The sequence below is a fragment of the Polypterus senegalus genome, chromosome 15, assembly GCF_016835505.1.
Source record: "Polypterus senegalus isolate Bchr_013 chromosome 15, ASM1683550v1, whole genome shotgun sequence".
Classification (NCBI taxonomy): domain Eukaryota; kingdom Metazoa; phylum Chordata; class Cladistia; order Polypteriformes; family Polypteridae; genus Polypterus; species Polypterus senegalus.
In genome coordinates, this window is record NC_053168.1 from 10,156,209 (window position 1) to 10,166,011 (window position 9,803).

The following is a 9,803-nucleotide window of genomic DNA, read 5'->3' on the forward strand; positions in this document are numbered from 1 at the left end:
GAACGATGTTACAGGCAGCATAACGTTCTCCACGGCTTCTCCAGACCCTTTCACGTCTGTAGCATGTACTCAGGGTGAACCTGCTCTCGTCTGTGAAAAGCACAGGGCACCCGCCAGTGGTGGACCTGCCAATTCTGGTATTCTATGGCAAATGCCAATCAAGCTCCATGCTGCTGGGCGGGCAGTGAGCACAGGGCTCACTAGATGACGTTGGGCCCTCAGGCCACCCTCATGAAGTCTGTTTCTGATTGTTTGGTCAGAGACATTCACACCAGTGGCCTGCCTGCCTGCTGGAGGTCATTTTGTAGCCTCTGCCAGTGCTCATCCTGTTCCTCCTTTACCTAAAGGAGCAGATACTGGTGGGTCCTGCTGATGGGTTAAGGACCTTCTACGAGGGGCCCTGTCCAGCTCTCCTGGAGGAACTGCCTGCCTGTCTCCTGGAGGAATCTCCTCCATGCCCTTGAGACTGTGCTGGGAGATGCAGCAAACCTTCTCGCAATGAGAGACACGTATTGATGTGCCATCCTGGAGAAGTTGGACTACCTGTGCCAGCTCTGTAGGGTCCAGGTATGACCTCACGCTACCAGTAGTGACACTGACCGTAACCAAATGCAAAATGAGTGACAAAACAGACGAGGGGGGAAAAATGTCAGTGGCCTCCCTCCACCTGTTAAACCAGTCACTCCTGTTTTGGGGGGTCGTCTCATTGCTGCCCCTCTAGTGCACTAAAGCAGCTGAAACTGATGAACAAGCCCCTCTGCTACTTCACTGACCGGATCAATAGCCCAGAAGTATCACAGACTTGATGCTATACTCTCATTAAAAAGGGGTCCTTTCATTTTTTTGAGAAGTATATATAAATATCCATCCCATCCATTCTCCAACCCGCTGAATCCGAACACAGGGCCACGGGGGTCTGCTGGAGCCAATCCCAGCCAACACAGGGCACAAGGCAGGAACCAATCCTGGGCAGGCTGCCAACCCACCACAGTATATATAAATACTCATAGAAAATTAATAAATAGCTGTAAAAAGAGACGCTAAAACAACCTATACAAACACATGCAACCGCTGTTTGCAATATTTGCCTGTGAAACAACCATTAAAAATGCAAATATTAAAACAGATTAAAAAAAATGTTAAAAATGGTTAACCAAATGAGTCTAAAAAACAGTTATAAATATCCATCCATCCATTTTCCAACCCGTTGAATCCAAACACAGGGTCACGGGGGTCTGCCGGAGCCAATCCCAGCCAACACAGGGCGCAAGGCAGGAACCAATCCCGGGCAGGGCGCCAACCCACCGCAGGACACACACACCCACACACCAAGCACACAACAGGGACAAGTTAGAATCGCCAATCCACCTAACCTGCATGTCTTTGGACTGTGAGAGGAAACCCACGCAGACACGGGGAGAACATGCGAACTCCACGCAGGGAGGACCTGGGAAGCGAACCCAGACGGGTCTCCTAACTGCGAGGCAGCAGTGCTACCACTGCGCCACCCCAGTTATAAATATAAATGTAATAAATAGAGTACTTTAAATACCGTATATACTCACGTTTAAGTTCTCCCACATTAGTCAGGACTTGATTTTACCGTATAGTTTCCGGTATTTTATAATGTCGCTCATATAAGTCGAATACAGAAAACTCACACTATTGGTCCAACAGATTACGATATGCTAACGTCCACCTGAGAGAGTAACCATGGAGCACACGGCCTTTGTTTTTCTATGTATTGTGCCTACGTGACCACACGATAATACCCAAGCTATTCTGAAGCGACGTTTGCACTGTTGTGTGTTTCTTGTATCTCACACCCTCATACACCTTTAGCGTAAGAGCATCCCTTTTCTACGATGGAGCGTTCAATCCGAAGAGTATTACGAAGCTGGTTTTAAATTAAACGTCGTTGAACTAGCGAAGGAAATTGGTAACTGCACTGCTGCAACAAAATTGACTGTTTCCGAGGAACTGGAGCGAGACTGGAGGAGGCAAGAAGATGTAAAAAACAAAATTAAGTGTTGCATTTTTGAATGGGCATATAAGTCGGGTCTGATTTTATGATCGATTTTTCAGGTTTCAAGACCCGACTTATACGTGAGTATATACGGTATTAAAAAAGTTTTTAAAGCAGGTGCCTAAAACCACAACAAAGGAAAAAAAAGAAGGATCTAGGGTAAGTATGGCTATTAACCTCAGGGCCCGAGACAAAATTTTAAGATTAGGGTTACTAAATAAAGGATTTAAGCTAAGGGAAGGGTTATGGACATTAGGATTATGGTTGGAAAGAGGAAAAGACAGCCCAACAAGATTGAGGTGCCTACCTGAAGATTAGGAAACTTTACCAAATATTAGATTAGATGGGCAGCATGGTTGTGCAGTGGGTAGCGCTGCTGCCTCGCAGTGAGGTGACCCGGGTTTGCTTCCCTGGTCCTCCCTGCGTGGAGTTCGCATGTTCTCCCCGTGTCTGCGTGGGTTTCCTCCCACAGTCGAAAGACATACAGGTCAGGTGTATTGGCGATCCTAAATTGTCCTTTGTGTGTGTGTGTGTGTGTGCTGTGGTGGGCTGGTGCTCCGCCCAGGATTTGTTTCCTGCCTTGCGCCCTTGTGCTAGCTGGGATTGGCTCCAGCAGACCCCCCCGTGACCCTGTGTTAGGATATAGCCGGTTGGATACTGACTGACTGTTCCACACTTTATCAGAGGTTTTCTAGAGACTAATATTTAAGAGTGAAATGTATGTGTAAACCCTGAATCTACTGTCTCCTCATTCATAAAAAATTCCAAGACAAAATGGTGTTTGCTCGTTTTTTTGAGTCTGTGCCTGCACAAGAAAACTGATGCATATTGTGTGGCCTGGCCGGGGTTAGACTTGGGATTCCCGGCCTGAATAAGTTTCCCAGTCCGGCCCTGCTCCTGAATGGTGACTTTAGTGAACGTCTGCCCTAAAAAAATAAATTACAAAAAATAAAACATCTGAAGAAGTGACATGGGGAGAACATGCAAAATGACAGCCACCCGGCATGGCATTTAAAACCAGTTTGACGATTATGAGTTTGAAGCATGTTAAATTAATTCAGTGCTTCTCAATTATTTTCTGTCATGCCCCCCCTAGGAAGAAGAAAACATCTTGCGCCCCCCGCGACTATAAATAGTATCATTTGTCTATAAAATTGTTATAAGTACACCTCTGCATAACACTGTATTTTTATTAACGTATAAGAGAATAAAAAAGAAAGAAATATGGACCAATTTACAACAAAGAATAGCTTTATTAAATGTAACAGAAAAGATTTAAAGTGCATTCTAAATTCAAAAAAAATTTAAAAGAAAAATACAACAAGCATGTTCCCCGAGGTCAAACCACTATTTGAGAAACACTGAATGAATTGAAGGACACTCATTTTGTTATGAGGGTCCCGAGTCCATATACTTATTGACCATGAAAGTTAATACCATTTATAGGTTTATGGGCTCACCCTTATTGTCACTTTATTGCTTGTGGCGTTCACAGGTTTTCAGTGCTGTCATGACATTAAAACTAAAATAGACCACTGAAACCTCAGAGTTTCCTACCCTTTATGCTGTAAGGATCGACCATGTGATTCTCTGAGTAATTCTTTCTTTCATTAGATATATGAAAAGAAAAAAAAGTCCATGGAATGCGTGAATGGAAACACTTACCAGGGCTTATGCCAACCTGACCTGAAGTGCCAGCAGAGCTTAAAAATAGCAAGCTGTTGAAAACACAAGGGAGGGGATGAACCAAAGTGGAACAAGAAGAAAAAAAAATGTGAGGACAGAAGACTGGCTTACCTTACAGGTGGGATGGCTTTTCACTTCCCAGTAAAACCTTAATGAACTGCGCCATTCACTTGCCATTTCTTTTTTCGTTCCTGTCGTCCATTCTTATTTGCAAACCTTTGACCAGCTTGCTGTACCTTCTGTCTTCATGCTTCATGCCACACTGGTGAGGACGGTCCCTGTATGTCAGTCCTGTCACTTCTTTGCTCAGGAGTGAGTATGAGCAGGATGTTCAACAGGATCCTCCTGAATAGGATGAAGGACTCTCTTGACCACCTGCTCCAGGATCAGCAAGGTGTTTCCTGCGAGGCTAGGTCTTGTGTCAAGTGGGTAGCAACATAACACATTTTTCTAGAGCAGCATGAATGTCATTTCATTGATTAAGAAAAGGCATTTGAGAGGGTGGACGGGGAGACCCTTTGGAAGAAATAATCAGCAGCATTATCAAGAACTCTTAGAAGGGGAATGACCTGCAGGATGGTCCATTGGGAGCAACTTACGGATGCCTACCAAGTGGCGACAGGAGTGAGACAGAGCTGTTTGCAGGCCCCCTTCTTTGTTCTTGCTGGTGATGAACATCCACAGTGCAGAAGCAAAATGGAATCCAGTGGACACAGCTGGATGAGCTAAACTTCAAATATGAACTTGCCCTACTTTCTTGCACTTACCAGAAGATGCAGGAAAAGACCAGCTTATCAATTAGCTCGACTGTGCCTCAGTATTCACAGAGGAAGAAGAGCAAGGACCTCAGTGAAAATGCTGCCAATACAAACCCCCAGCAGGCTGGAAGGTGAAGTCCTAGAGGAGGTGGAGAGCTTCACCTACCTTGGGAGCATCTTTGACAAGCAGAGTGGGACAAACACTGACATCAGAGTCAGGACTGGCAAAGCAAGGGCAGATTTCCTTTAACTAAAAGAATGCTTAGGGGTTCCAGGCACCCATCTATCGCAATTAAAATCAGACTGTTCAACTAAGGAACGTTTGGGACTCCAGGGACCCATCTATCTCAATTAAGATTCAGTTCTTCATATATGGAATCTTTGGGGCTCCAGGAACCTGTCGACTGTAACCAAAATTGAACTCCTCATCTACAGAATTTTGTGGCTCCAAGGATCTTTCTGTCACAACTAAGATCAGGCGTTTCACTAAGAAAGGTTTAGGGCTCCGGTCTAATACACCTAAGACTGAACGCTTCATCTACGCAATGTTTAGGGCTCCCGGGACCCATCTATCACAATTAAGATCAGGCTTTTCAACTAAGGAACCTTTGGGGCTCCAGGGACCCATCCATCACAATTAAGATCCGGTTCTTCATCTACGGAATGTTTGGGGCTCCAGGAACCCGTCTAACACACCAAAGATTGAGCTCCTCATCACTGCAATGTTTACGGCTCCAGGGAATCACCTATCCCAATTTAGATCTGGTTCTTCATCTACGGAATTTTTGAGGCTCCAAGGATCTTTCTATCAAGGCTTTTCAGCTAAGAAAGGTTTAGGGCTCTAGGGATCAGTTTAACACAACTAAGATTGTGCTCCTAATCTATGCAATGTTTGGGTCCCCAAGGGACCCATCTATCGCAATTAAGATCAGGCTCTTCAACTAAGAAACCTTTGAGGCTCCAGGGACCTATCTGTCACAATTAAGATCTGGTTCTTCATTTAAGGAATTTTTGAGGTTCCTAGAATCTTTCTGTCACAACTAAGATCAGACTTTTCAGCTAGGAAAGTCTTAGGGCTCCAGTGACTCAACTAACACAACTAAGATTGAGCTCTTCATCTATGCAATGTTTGGGGCTCCAGGGACCCATCTATTGCAATTAAGATCCGGTTCTGCATCTACGGAATGTTTGGGGCTCCAGGAACCTATCGATTGCAACCAAGTTTGAAATCTTCATCTACGGAATCTTTCTGTCACAACTCATATCAGGCTTTTCCCTTAAGAAAGATTTAGGGCTCCAGGGACTGGTCTAGTACAACTAAGACTAAGCTATTCATCTATGCAATGTTTGGGACCTTTCGATCAAAACTAAGATCAAGTACTTCAACTAAGGAACATTTGGGGCTCCTGGGAGTTGTCTATTGCAGTTAAAATCAGGATTTTCAACTAAGGAACGTTTAAGGCTCCAGGGACTTGTCTATTGCAAGTAAGATCAGCTCTTCAATACCAACAAGAAGTCAGCCCTACTCTACTCTATGGAGCAGAGGCATTGAGGACTTCTGTTACCACCACTATGAAAATTCAGACCTTTAACCACACTTGTCCAAGGATGATCCTCCAGATGCACTGGGCTGAAACCATCAGCAACCAAGTACTAGGGTAGCAAACATTAAGGGAGAGATTCTGCGGTGACGATGGTGGTGAACAGACCACACCTTCCACCAACCACCTTCTAGCATCACCATACATGCCACTAGATGGTACCCCAGGAAAAGAGGAAAAGGAGGTGTCCATGAAAATCTTGGTGGTGCGATATGGAGGCAGAGGCCAAGAGGATGGGATACACCTGGGGGCAGCTGGAGGGACTGGCTTAAGGCAGAGATGCCTGGAGAACTCCCTGTGTCCAAAAAAAAGAGGAGTTACAGAGGTGGAGAGAGAAAGTGAGACTGTGTAGTGCCTTGGATCTGTCAGTCCACAAGGCATCTAAGCTTCCAAAATACCTCTAAAAACCAGGCGGCCACTGCAGCTTTCAGCCTCCTCATGGGCCGCTGCGCCATAGGATAGCTCTCTGTTGCCACCTGCTGGTCTGCAGCAGTCATACTGATCTGCCACATTAGCGTGATCCTGAATTTCAGTGCTGGGCACTTATCTGTGGTATCAATTTTTTTTTACTGCCAAGTCCGTTTTTTTAATGAAGTCTTGCCTTAATTAAGCAATCTGTCATTTTCCAGTTTCGATGTTTTAGTGTCAAAAACTGGTTTTGCTTTATTTTAATTTGTGTTTTGCAGGCACCGATATACAGCACATCAGAAAGCATTCAGACCCTTCAGTTGGGTCACATTTTGTCAAGTTGCAGCCTTGTGCTAAAATCAGTTCAATTCGTTTTTTTAACTCATCTGGCAACACTCAACACCCCAGAATGACAAAGCAAAAACAGGACTTTAGAATTTCTTTATTTTTTTTTGCAAATTTATTAAAACCTAGCCGTCCTCCGTAGCTGCGCCCGCATAGTAGTGAAACAGGACAGTGAGGAGGGCCCTGCTCGGCTCCCTACTCCTGACGTCACGCTTCCCCCTCCCCTCGGCCCGTAGCCTCTGTCCCGGATTAGCACGAATATATCGCTCGGGCAAGCAAACTATGATTCATAGCTCGATGAAAGAAGTCGCAAAATCAACCAGGAATGTTCAAGCAAATTCTAGAAAAAAAAAAAACGATCTAAATTCCGTTAAGCGGATGTAAGATACGCCCTGAGGTTGATGCGTGAGTGAGTAGGGCCCTGCCCCGTGTCTTTCGGATTTGGGTAAGTAAATTGGTACCGCAAGTGAATTATGACACTTGGCACGATGAGAGAAGTCGCAAAATCAAACGGAATTTTCAAGCAAATTCTAGAAAAAAAAAAAAGATCTAAATCCGTTAAGTAGTTCTCTCGTGAAAAGCGGACAGACATACAGACAGACCGACATGAAAGACAGAGAGTTGTTGCCATTTATGTGGAATTTATTTGAATTCAGTTTTGTTTCGAGACATTCCAATTCAGTTCCAATTCCGTTTCCCTTCAGCCGCACGCAATTCTAATTCCAATTCCAATTGCAGGAAGTGATCTGGAATTTACCATGCAGTCTAAATTCAATTCATGAATGGCCCCAACCCTGATTATTACGTCACATTTAAATTAATATATGATATCTGTCCTGATGTTCTGTGCAGGTGTACTTTATGCATTCTACCCTATCGGTATATGTGAATGTGTATGTGTGACTGGGCGGTTTGGCTCCAGAAAGCACCGCGTCACTTCAGCTCCCTTCAGCCCCTGAGCGACAGCTGCACGCTCCACTAGGGACTTCCTCCCGGCTGCTCTTTTTCGCACCAGCTCTCTCCGTGTCCTGCCAAAGTCTCTCCTTTCTTTAACCTCCGTCTCCCATCGATTCTGTCATGTGCCACTTCCCCCTTATATTCCCCCTTATATGGCCTCCGTGGGCACAGCGCCTCATTTGTGGACCATGGCAAGCCAAAGGAGCAATCACGACAGGCCACACCCTCACGTGCAGGCGCGCTCCGCCTCAAGTACCCCACCCACCTACCCATGGAGATCGAGCCGGGGATTTAATTAGATAGATAGATAGATAGATAGATAGATAGATAGATAGATAGATAGATAGATAGATAGATACTTTATTAATCCCAAGGGGAAATTCACATATGCATTTACTTCAAAACGAAGCCCGTGCTGCTTAGCCGCGGACCCGTTATTCCGCAGTATGTCAAATCTAGCGGCATAGCAGTGGCGTAGCTAGTGTTTTTGTGAGTGCTCTGTGAGTTTGCCACCCCCTTCGATTACAAAATAGGAGAAGATGCATATCACACAAAAAATGAAAACAATGAAAATTGCCACTACACTTTTAATTATTAATTACAATTTAATTACAATCTAAAAATCTACAATGTACAACTATCCAAACAATCTACAATACATTTATGGTGTTAAAACCGTCGATGACATTATCAAAGTCGATGTCGCTTATCAGTTGCTGCTCTATGGAAAGCATGGCAAGGTTTCTTAAATGTTAAGTACTCATTGGAGAGCTTAAATCATTTATGCTAAGTTTTATTTCTGGAGAAATTTCTCTCTCAGCTAGCAACTCTAATCGCAATTTTTTCTCTAAAAGCAGCACCGCCCTTTTTTGTTCGCTCCATCTTGAGATTGAGAGAATAATAAAATACTAATAATGAAATTGAAGGGTTCGTCCCTTCCGGTTAGAGTTAAATGAACGGACTGGTCAAGACTAGCTTTTGTAAAATGTAACTTTTGTAACTGTTTTTAAACATTACAAATTGCGTAATTTTGACATAGAAACACACAGTAGCTTGCTCAATCCCTATCAAAAAAAATTGTCAAAAAAAATCTAGTACTACAGTTTATTAAAATGTGCCGCCTGGGGTGAACCGCCCCCCTCTGGAGCGTACAGTACATTCATTGATCTCCTTTTACAAAGTAATCAATCTCTCTCTCTGACTTATGAATTATTTACCTGTACTAACGCTATTTCCTGCAGGTGGCGCTATTTGATCATAAATGTCGAGACTGCGCCCGTAACTGCTGCACCAATGCCGGCTGCTCTGAACGCTCTCTTTGTTATTTACGCTTTGCTATGAGGTTTGCTAAAGGAAAGCACAACCTGAAATGAAAGCTTTGTTTTTGTTTTCTTTTTTTCATTTCTTTTAATGGTAGGACATGTCCTCCTTTTTTCTGCATCTATGAAATGACTCGAAATGCATACACTAGGCAATTAATATAAATGACAGTTGCAAACAGATTGTCATGTGCTGTTTCCTTTCCAGTTTCAGAATGAGGTCTACATCCATACTACAACATTAGAACATTCTAGACGAGAACAGGCCGTTCAGCGCAACAGAGCTTGCCAGTCCTGTCCACTTATTTCTTCCAAAAAAACATCAAGTCAAGTTTTGAAAGTCCCTAAAGTCTTCCTGTCTACCACACTACTTGGTCACTTATTCCAAGTGTCTATCGTTCTTTGTGTAAAGAAAAACTTCCTAATGTTTGTGCGAAATTTACCCTAAACAAGTTTCCAATGAACTCATTTTAAAGTCACCGTCTTGACCCACTGGACTAATTCACTTCATAATTTTAAGCACTTCACTCAGGTCTCCTCTTCATCTCCTGTAAATGCTCAGCTCTTTTAATCTTTTCTTATAACTCATTCCCTGTAGCGCTGAATCGGCCTAGTCACTCTTCTCTGGACTTTTTCTAGTGCTGCTATGTCCTTTTTGTATCCTGGAGACCAAAACTGCAAACAGGACTCCAGATAGATAGAT